Here is a 10,656-nt window from a genome sequence, read left to right on the forward strand (position 1 = left end):
TTCATTGCTAAGTGACCAAATCGTCAAGACGTTAAGGTAGAGCATGGAAGACCCATCAGTATGGCTCAACGTATATATATTCCAGAATAGAAGTGAGAGATGATCAATATGAAACTTATTACTCGTTTTCCGCAGTTTCGCAGACAACATGATTCTATTTATGTAATTGTAGATTGAATAACTAAATCATCCCACTTTTTACCGACAAAGACTACCTATTCAACAGAGGATTGTGCTAAGATATGTTAATTTTTATTTCAACTCTATAAATATAAGTATATTAAAATATAAGATTTATTATTTTTAGAAACTTGCATTAAAATATAATTAATAGGAATATACATGCCACGCTCGTAATCAAGAATAGTCATATTACAAGTCGAAAGACCTAAATGAAAAGTTACATTACAATCGATCATAATATCATATATTTACATTTTTTCCATTTTTTATAAATATTTACTGCTTTAATTGCTTAATGAAATCTTCATGCTATAAATGTTGAAGTAAATTTCACATAACATGATACATACAGACCAAGCCATGATAAAGAGTTAAAAGAGTTTTTACATCAAAGTCAATACTATGGAGGTTTGAAAGGGATTTGAAAATTATAATTAAAGAAAGAGTCTATAATGCAATATAGTTATTCTTAAAATAAGTCTCTTGACCATGAAGATCAACTAGACTAAGATGACCCTTTATTTAATAAGAGTATTTGTAATAATTATTATTGAACTTTAGTATTTGTCTAATTAACTGAGTATAAATATTAGACTTTTAGTCATTTTAATAAGGTAGATTATTTTGATATGATGAATTATCATAAATTGAGTGCTCTTTAAGATAATTTGAGGATAAAGTCATAGTTGCTAGAAAATGTTGATGGGGTTACTTGCCTAATTCTGTAATTTAGATGCTTGTTTGGTATTTTTAATAGGAGGTTTTGACTTTATATAGTCAATGTTGCCCAATAGTTCCATTCATGTATCTACCTTTTTATCCTTTACTTTCTTTCTCTTTGGTTTTAGGGTTTCTTTCATTTTCCGCATTTCGATATTGTATCTCAGCGAAGATAAATGAACTCCCCCCTTATTGCCGCCCTGCCCCCTGCCCCTCACCCCCACCCCAACACCAGATCTATTAAATCTGCTTTCTTACTCAGGTGATTTTTCTCTATAAAAATACCTCATTGTCCTTGTTTCTCTCGATTTTCTCCTCTCTTCTCTTCCCAATGAATTCTCCGTATAATAAATTCTATATATTGGCATCACAAAATTAATACTCACCTTTTTCTATCAGCTTCTCCTTTTTTTTTTGTTCTCTTATAAGATTTTATCAAAAAATTGATCTTTATATAAACACTTTATGGTTTTTGACTGAGTGAACAGTAAAAAAAGCGGCGAGGAGAATGTTTTGCGAAGAGGAGCTACGCGATATGAGTGTGTTGCAGAGAGGAGATGACTACGTGGAGGTTGTGTGTGGATGCACAACACATGGCGATGCTGGTGCTAGACTTAGGATTTTCAAGTCCGGTGAACTCAAAATTGCTTGTGAATGTTACCATGGATGCCTGAAGGTTTTATCATATATACATATATATATATATATATATTCCTCTTTTGTGCTTCTGTACAATATAATGTGTTTGTGTTAAATGCATGTTGTTGATTAATTTTATTATCGACTTATCATGATTTGTTGTTATGTGTTTTTTTAATTTTACTAATGGCATATCCTTATTAAAATTTCATCTATATGTTTGCTAGAGTACATTATAATTTATTTGGATAATAACAATTTAAGTAAATATAGAAGCCTGTGTAGACTCTCTATAGATAATTTTATTGGTAAAAAAACTGAGCTTTGATAATGAGTTGATTAGCTTTAAAGAGTTTGTGATCTGCCAATTAAATATATATATATATATATATATATATATTCTCATTGTAGCATTTAAGGATGTGATTTAGTGATCAATAAAGTGATTGAAGAATCGCAAAGTCTCTGATCTAAATCTCAATAGAGATAAAAAAATACTAGACAATTTCTTTCCTAATTGAAATGCTCAACTTTTTTAAATATATAGTCATAGATTTGTCATATATTAATGGTAATGGCAAAATCATGTATTCATCACTCTTTCAGGAACAACCTACAACATGTCTATTTGAAAAATTCTAGGTCCAATTTTTTTTAACCAATAAACAAAGCCACATTCACCTCTTGTTATATATATCTTCTTGAAACTTGTATTGGGGTCAGTGTAATCACTAGTATGCTCTTATCTGTTTTAGTAATTTAATATTCTACTATTTTTTCTCATTACTTAATAATTTAGCATGTTATTATTATTTTTCTTTTGTTTTATGAAACAAAAAAAATTATCCTTTCTTATTATCTTATTTGAAACAAATTATGACACTAATGAATTTTTTTTTTTTTTTGTGATTAGATAATCTTACTCCATTTACATTTGATAAACATGCTTGAAAAGATAATTTCTGATGGAAACATAATATTTGGGTCTTTATTGATGGTTACAAAGTTCCACTAAGAAAGACAACACTACTAAAATACAACATGTCTCCAAAGAATGCCAAGAGGCCACATAAATTTCTTCATCCTGATGTATTTATCAAATGTACCAAGTGCAGTAAAAGACGTAGGTTTTATCGCCGCTCTAAGAAGGAATGCAGAAGCTACCATGATGCATTGGTGAATGCTAATTTTCAGTGCTCGGATATTCTTTTTGTTAAGTACGTTTTTTTTTCATGCTTAATTCCTTATATTGGTCCTTCCTTGATTTCCATATTGTTCATGTTTAACAAAGGAGATTAAGAACTGATTGAAGAAGAGAAATGGAAAAGAGTCATCTATTAATAAATTTAGATTGAAATGAAAATACATGGTAGTTTAGTTAAGATATTGTAAAGTAACGTAAAGAAATTTGCTAAAACTATGTTACTGCTTACTGAAATTGAGGAACTAATACTTAACAGTAGCTAACAGAGTTTTATACAAACTAGCAAACAACAAAAACACAAGAAGATACTAGATGAGTGATACAATTCATTGAAATGTTGTAATGTAGTTAGCTCAGTGATAATTTATTTAAGAATTGATGTTCAGGATTTATAAAAATATTACCATTATTATTATGATCTTTTCTTTTTCTTGTATTGTTGGTGAACATGACTTTTTTTTTTGTTGCTTTACTTGTATTTTAGATTTTCATGTGATTGATACTGAAGAGCGAGCTAGCCGAAGGGCGTGTAAGTGATGTTTGCGTTCCCCAACATGTGGAGGTTGCACTTTCTGTGTGTGCTTTTGTGTGAAGTGTGTTGTTTGTCAGATTGCGAATGCCAAACTTGCATTGACTTCAGAAAGAATACAAAAGCTTAAATCACCCTTTTGCTTGAGTATTTTTGTCATTTGAATGGACATGTTCTTCCAACATTTAGTTCATTTGAACCCATGTAATGGACATGTTCTTTCAACATTTAGTTCATTTGAACCCATGTATTTGTTTACATATGTTTTTTGTTGACGTTCCTCTTTAGACATTTTACTCAAATTTGCAATTCACATTTCATAGTTAAAGGCCTTCTGATGTCTTTAACAGTAAAAACAATATTTTCAGTGGAGATGAATATCCTAAGGGTTTGTTTGATATGAAGGTGTTTCTATATTTTTGCACTGAGTCAAAATGTTTTGAAAAACTATATATATATATCTATATCTATATATATATATATATATATATATATATATATATACCCTAATAGACTTAATACTAAATTTTAGCAAAAAAATTAGAGAACATAATAATAAAATTATAAAATTACTAGGTGAACAAGAAGAAACTCAAAATAGACAAAAACAGTTTTTCAACAAAATAGAGAGTAATTTAGATTAGATTAAGGAACAAGGAATTGAACTAAATAAAAAATTAAGCGAACTAAAAAACAAACAAAAAAGGAAGTTAATAATACATTAATTATAAGAATACAAGAGATAAAAACATAATTAGCGTTATTAAAAGAAATAGTTCTTTCATGATAGACTTAGTGGAAACTGAGACACACAAAGAAGCTACTACGTTAATAGAAAAAAGAATAACTCTTCCAACAGATTACAAAGAGTTTAATCCATCTTCAAAATCAGATCAAGTTATCATAAAAAAAATAATATAATAATAACACTATTATTACAAATAGATAACAAAATAGATAAAAAATTTAAAGAAAAAAAGAGAAAGTAGAAATATAACAGCGGTAGAGGAATTAATAGAAAAATTAGCTAATATAGAAATCACTCCACAAAGAGAAAAAACAATAAAGAAACAAAAGAAATTGACATTTTCTCAGCTAGGTCAAGAAATGAAGAAGGACCAAAAAGACCAAGACCAAGTTACTCCTGAAATAGCATATGTAATAATTTTATATCGAGAATATTAAATAAAACAACTAAAGAAGAAAACAACCAACAATTAGATTAAATAATAGATGTAGATAAAGATATACAAATCTTTCAACAAAATCAATTAAGATTGTTAAACCCTAAAGTTTTATATAATAGAAATTACCTTAACAAATCTCAATTATATAGGCACTATAGAGAAGAACAATTATCAGTAACAGGAAATAATTATGGGGATGTATTTCAATTTTATAAGTTGAAAATTTAGTAGGTTTGACCAAAGTAAAAAGTTGGGATTGGTGAGGTCTATTATGCTAATATTCGTGTGTTCTAGTCAACCATCTTTTTTAATGATTTGTAATTTAAAAATAAGTTTTTTCAAAAATTTACGCGGACGTCCTTACGACCTTTCTATTGAGTTAGTTGGTCACCACGACCAAAACGTCCCATTTTAAAGGTCAAACGAGCCCAGAGCAGGTAAACCCGCTCATTTTGCTAATATTCATATGTTTTAGTCAACCATCTTTTCTGGTGACCGAAATTCCAAGAGTATTTTGGCCAAAAATTTACATGGACGTCCGTTAAATCGTTATCTATGGACTTGTTGGTCACCATAACCAAAATTACTCATTTTCAAGGTTAAACGAGCCTCATAGTAGGTAAACCCCCATTTTACCTATTTTTGTGTGCAGTCCACCATTTTTTTGGTGATACAGAATTCCGAGATCATTTTTGCAAAAAATCTTACACGAACGTCCGTTAAGATCTTATGTATGGAGTCGGTTGATTACAACGACCAAATCGGTCTATTTCCAAGGTCAAACGAGCCCTAGAGGAGATAAACCCCCATTTCACCGATTTTCGTGTGCTATAGTCCACCATCTTTTTTGGTGATCCGGTATTTTGAGATAATTTTTCCAAAATATTTCACGGACGTCCATTAATACCTTATCTATAGAGCCGATTGGTCACCACTGTCAAAACGACCAATGTTCAAGTCAAACGACCCCACATTAGATAAATCCCCCATTTTGTCGATTTTCATGTCCTATAGTCCACCATTTTTTTGAATGATTTGGAACTCTGAGATTATTTTTGTCAAATGGAGCAAGTCTTTAACCACCGTCAAAATGTCCCATTTCTAAGGCCAAACGAGCACCGAGCAGGTAAACCCCTCCCCCCCTATTTTGCCTATTTTCGTGTGCTATAATCCACCATCTTTTTTTTGTGATCTAAAATTTCGAGATCTTTTTCTCCAATCATTTGCAAGGACGTCCGCTAAGACTTTATTTATTGAGACGATTGGTCACCACAGACAAAATAACCCATTTTCAATGTCAAACAAGCCCAAAGCAGGTAAAACCCCCATTTTGCCGATTTTTGGTGCTATAGTCCACCATCTTTTTTGCTGATTCGAAACTTTGAGATCATTTTGACAAAAAAAGTACAGAGACGTCCGTTAACACCTTATCTATGGAGCTGGTTGGTCACTACGGTCAAACGGTCCATTTTCAAGGTCAAAAAAGCCTAGAGCAGGTAAACTCTCCATTTTTGCGATTTCGTGTGCTATAATTTATTATTTTTTTATTGATCCAGAATTCCGTGATCATTTTTGCAAATAATTTACACGAATGTACGTTAAAACCTTATCTATGGAGTCGATTGATCACTATGGCCAAAACGATCCATTTTCATTGTCAAATGAGCCAATAGCAGGTAAATCCCACTTTTTTTTTATTTTTGTGTGCTATAGTCCACCATATTTTTTTGTGATCCGGAATTTTGAGATCATTTTGTTCAAAAACTTACACGGACATTCGTTAAGACCATATCTATGGATCCGGTTGGTCACCATGGCCAAAGTGACCAATATTCAAGGACAAATGATCAGAGAAAGTAAATCCCTCATTTTCAAGGTCAAACAAGCCAAAGCTAGTAAACACCCTATTTTGCCAAATTTCATGTGCTATATTCCACCATTTTTTAGTGATCCAGAATTCTGAGATCATTTTTTCAAAAAATAAATACGGACGTCTAAGACCTTATATATGGAGGCGGTTGGTCAACAAGGCGAAAACGACTCATTTTCAAGATCAAATGACCCTCATGTAAACCCTTATAGTCCACCATCTTTTTTGTTATCCGGAATAACGAGATCCTTTTTGCCATAAATTTACACACACATCTGTGAAGACCTTATCTTTTGAACTGAATGGTCACCATGGTCAAAATAATCCATTTTCAAGGCCAAACGAGCCTAGAGCAAGTAAACCCCCCATTTTTGCCGATTTTCGTTTGCTATAGTCCACAATCTTTTTTGGTGATCTTAAATTTTGAGATGGTTTTTGCCAATAATTTACACAAACATCGTTTAATACCTAATCAATATATATACAGTTGGTCACCATGGTCAAAACAACCAATTTTACAGGTCAACGAACCCAGAGCAGGTAAAGCCCCAATTTTACGGATTTTCTTGTGCTATAGTCCACCATCTTTATTAGTGATCCAGAAATCCTAGATAAATTTTATCAAAAATTTACACAGACGTCCGTTTAGACCCTATCTATGGATCCTGTCAGTCACCACAACTAAAATGACTCATTTTTAAGGCCAAACAAGCCCCATAGTAGTAAACCCCTATTTTATCGATTTTCGTGTGCTAAAGTCCACCATCGTTTTTGGTGATCCGGAATTTCAAGATTATTTTTATCAAATATTTACATGGACATCCTTTAAGTCCTTATCTATGGAGACGATTTGTCACCACGAAAAAAATGTCCTATTTTAAAGGTCAATGAGCCCCAAAGCACGTAAACTCGTCTTATTTCTGCGATTTTCGTGTGCTATAGTCTACCATCTTTTTTGGTGATCCATAATTCCGAGATAATTTTTGTCAAAAATTTTACACAGATGTTATTTAAGACCTTATCAATGGACACAGTTGGTCACCACGACTAACGAGTAATTTTTCAAGATCAAACGAACCCTAGAGCAGGTAAACCCCTTTTGCCGATTTTCGTATGCTATAGTATACCATTTTTTTGGTGATCCAAAATTTTGAGATCATTATTGCAAAAATTTACACAGACATCCGTTTAGACCCTATATAGGGAGCCTGTTGCTCACCACATCCAAAATGACCATTTTAACGGTCAAAGGAGCACAGAGCAGGTAAACCCCTATTTTGCAGATATTCGTGTGCCATAGTCCACCATCTTAATTGGTGATCCAAACTTTCGAGATCATTTTTTTCAAAAATGTATGCGGACATCCGTTTAGACCTTATCTATAAAGCTAGTTGGTCACCACGGCCAAAACGACCCATTTTAAAAGTCAAACGAGCCTAGAGCATATAAACCCCTATATTGTCATTTTTCGTGTGCTATAGTCCACTATCTTTTTTGGTCATACGGAATTTTGAGATCATTTTTATCAAAAACTTACATGGACGTTTGTTAAGTCCTTATATATGGATCCGATTGGTCACCACCGCAAAAATGTCCTATTTTAAAGGTCAAACGAGCCCCAAAGCAAGTAAATCCACCTTATTTATGCGATTTTCGTGTGCTATAGTCCACCATCTTTTTTTGTGATCCATAATTCCGAGATCATTTTTGCAAAAAATCTATCCATTAAGACCTTAGCAATGGATACAATTGGTCACCACAGCTAACGACCAATTTTCAAGGTCAAACGAGCCCTAGAGTAGGTAAACCCAAATTTTGCCGATTTTTGTGTGCTATAGTACACCATTTTTTTCTCTAAAATTTTGAGATCATTTTTGCAAAAAATTTACACCGACATCCGTTTATACCCTATCTATGGAGTATATTGGTCATCACAGCCAAAATGACCAACTTTTAAGTTAAAAAGAGCTCAAAAGAAGGTAAACTCATATTTTGTCAATTTTCGTGTGCTATAGTCCACCATCTTTATTTGTGATCTAAACTTTCGAGATCATTTTTGTCAAAAGTTTACGCGGACATCAGCTAAGACCTTATCTATGTAGCCGGTTGGTCACCACGGCCAAAACCGCCCATTTTAAAAGTCAAACGAGCGTAGAGCAGATAAACCCCTATTTTGTCATTTTTCGTGTGCTCTAGTCCACCATCTTTTTTGGTGATATGGAATTTTGAGATTATTTTTGATAAAATATTACATGGAAGTCAGTTAAGACTTTATATATGAAATCGTTTGGTCGCCACAGTCAAACGGTACATTTTCTAGGTCAAACGAGCGTAGAGCTGGTAAATCCTCAATTTGCTATAGCTCATAATATTTTTTGCTCATACGGGATTTCAAGATTATTTTTGTCCATACTTTACATGAACGTCCGTTAAGACCTTATCTATGGAGTTGATTGGTCATTACGGTCAAAATGACCCATTTTCATGGTTAAACGAACCCAGAGTAGGTAAACCCTCCATTTTTCCAACTTTCGTGTGCTTATAGTTCACCATCTTTTTTGGTGATCCGGAATTTTGAGATCATTTTCGCCAAAAATTTACACGGACATCTGTTAAGACCATATCTATGGAGCCGATTAGTCAACACGGCCAAAATGATCCATTTTCAATGTCAAAGAAGCCTAGAGAAGGTAAACCCCCTATTTCGCTCATTTTCGTGTGCTATAATCCATCTTTTTTGGGGATCCATAATTCCGAGATCTTTTTTGCCAAATATTTACGTGGACTCCGTTAAGACCTTACCAATGGAACCGGTTGGTCACCACGGTAAAGATGACTTATTTCGAGGTCAAACGAGCCTCAGAGCAGGTAAACCCCTTATTTTGTCGATTTTTCCTGTGCTACAGTCCAAAATCTTTTTTGATGATCCGTAATTCCGAAATTATTTTTGCCAAAAAATTACACAAAAATCCTTAGTACCCTACCTATAGAGTCAGTTGGTCACAATGGCTAAAACGACACATTTGAAAGATCAAACAAGCCCAAGGCAAGTAAACCCCTTATTTTACCAAATTTCTTGTGCTATAGTCCACCATCTTCTTTTAGTGATCCGGAATTCCGATAAAATTTTTGCCAAAAATATACACGGACACCCATTAATACCTTATCTATGGAGGAGGTTGGTCACTACGCCCAAAAGACCCATTTTCAAGGTCAAACGAGGTCCATATTAGGTAAACCCTCCATTTTGCCAATTTTCTTGTGCTATAGTCCACTATCGTTTTTTGTCATACGGAATACCGAGATTATTTTTTTCCATAAATTTACACCTACGTATGTTAAGACCCTTATCTAGTGAAATGATTGGTCACCGCGGTCAAAACAACCTATTTTCAAGGCCAAACGAGTCTAGAACAGGTAAACAACACATATTTTCGATTTTCGTGTGATGTAGTCCACCATTTTTGTTGGTGATCTGGAATTTCGTGATCATTTTTGAATAAAGTATACATGGACGTCTGTTAATACCTTATTTGTGGAGCTGGTTTATCACCATTTCCAAAACAGCTCATTTTCAAAGTCTAACAAGACCTAGAGAAGGTAAACATCCCATTTTATCAATTTTCGTGTATTATAATTCACCATCTTTTTTGTTGATCCGGAATTCCAAGATATATCCGTGTATTTAAAAAAAAGTACATGTTATGTTATTTGTGTTATGGACATAGACGCCAACGAAGATGGTGATGATGATGATAAGGAACAAGAAGCGTGTGCTATCTGCTTGCTTGAATATAAAGATGAAGATAACATTAGCACACTTCAATTTGGCCATGAATTTTATGTAGAATGCATCAACAAATGGTTGCAGAGGAAAGAATCATGTCCTTTTTGTAGAGCTTCAGTTTTGCCCACAAACACATGACTGTCTGCATTATTCTGTTCATACATTCACAATTTACTTTTTTAGTCTTCTACCTAATTCTTTATGGTAGTTTTTGGCCATGTAATAATTGACATCTATAATACATTCAATAGTTTTATGTATACTTTTTAGCCTAGTAACCTGGTTATGTCATCTACATTGTTCAAAAAGAAGGGCCGCAATACGCCAAGCCGTCAATACCCTTGTTGTAAAAATTAACACAAACGGAGAAACAGTGCGCACTATTTTCTTCTGTAACATGAGAAACTAAAAATACTCCTCAATTAACAATTAATAAAACAATCAATTACAAGGTAGTATAAAATGTGTTAATTCGTTGTATCTAAAACAAATTAGGGGNATATGTACACACTATTGACCGGGAAAAAACTACTTGTA

General features: G+C 33.0%; 1 pseudogene; it reads left to right on the forward strand.

Moving 5' to 3' along the window:
* Positions 1 to 1,411: 1,411 nt before the first annotated feature.
* LOC107032508 lies at positions 1,412 to 3,405 on the forward strand (annotated as a pseudogene).
* Positions 3,406 to 10,656: the final 7,251 nt, after the last annotated feature.

The sequence above is a fragment of the Solanum pennellii genome, chromosome 1 (assembly GCF_001406875.1).
Source record: "Solanum pennellii chromosome 1, SPENNV200".
NCBI lineage: Eukaryota > Viridiplantae > Streptophyta > Magnoliopsida > Solanales > Solanaceae > Solanum > Solanum pennellii.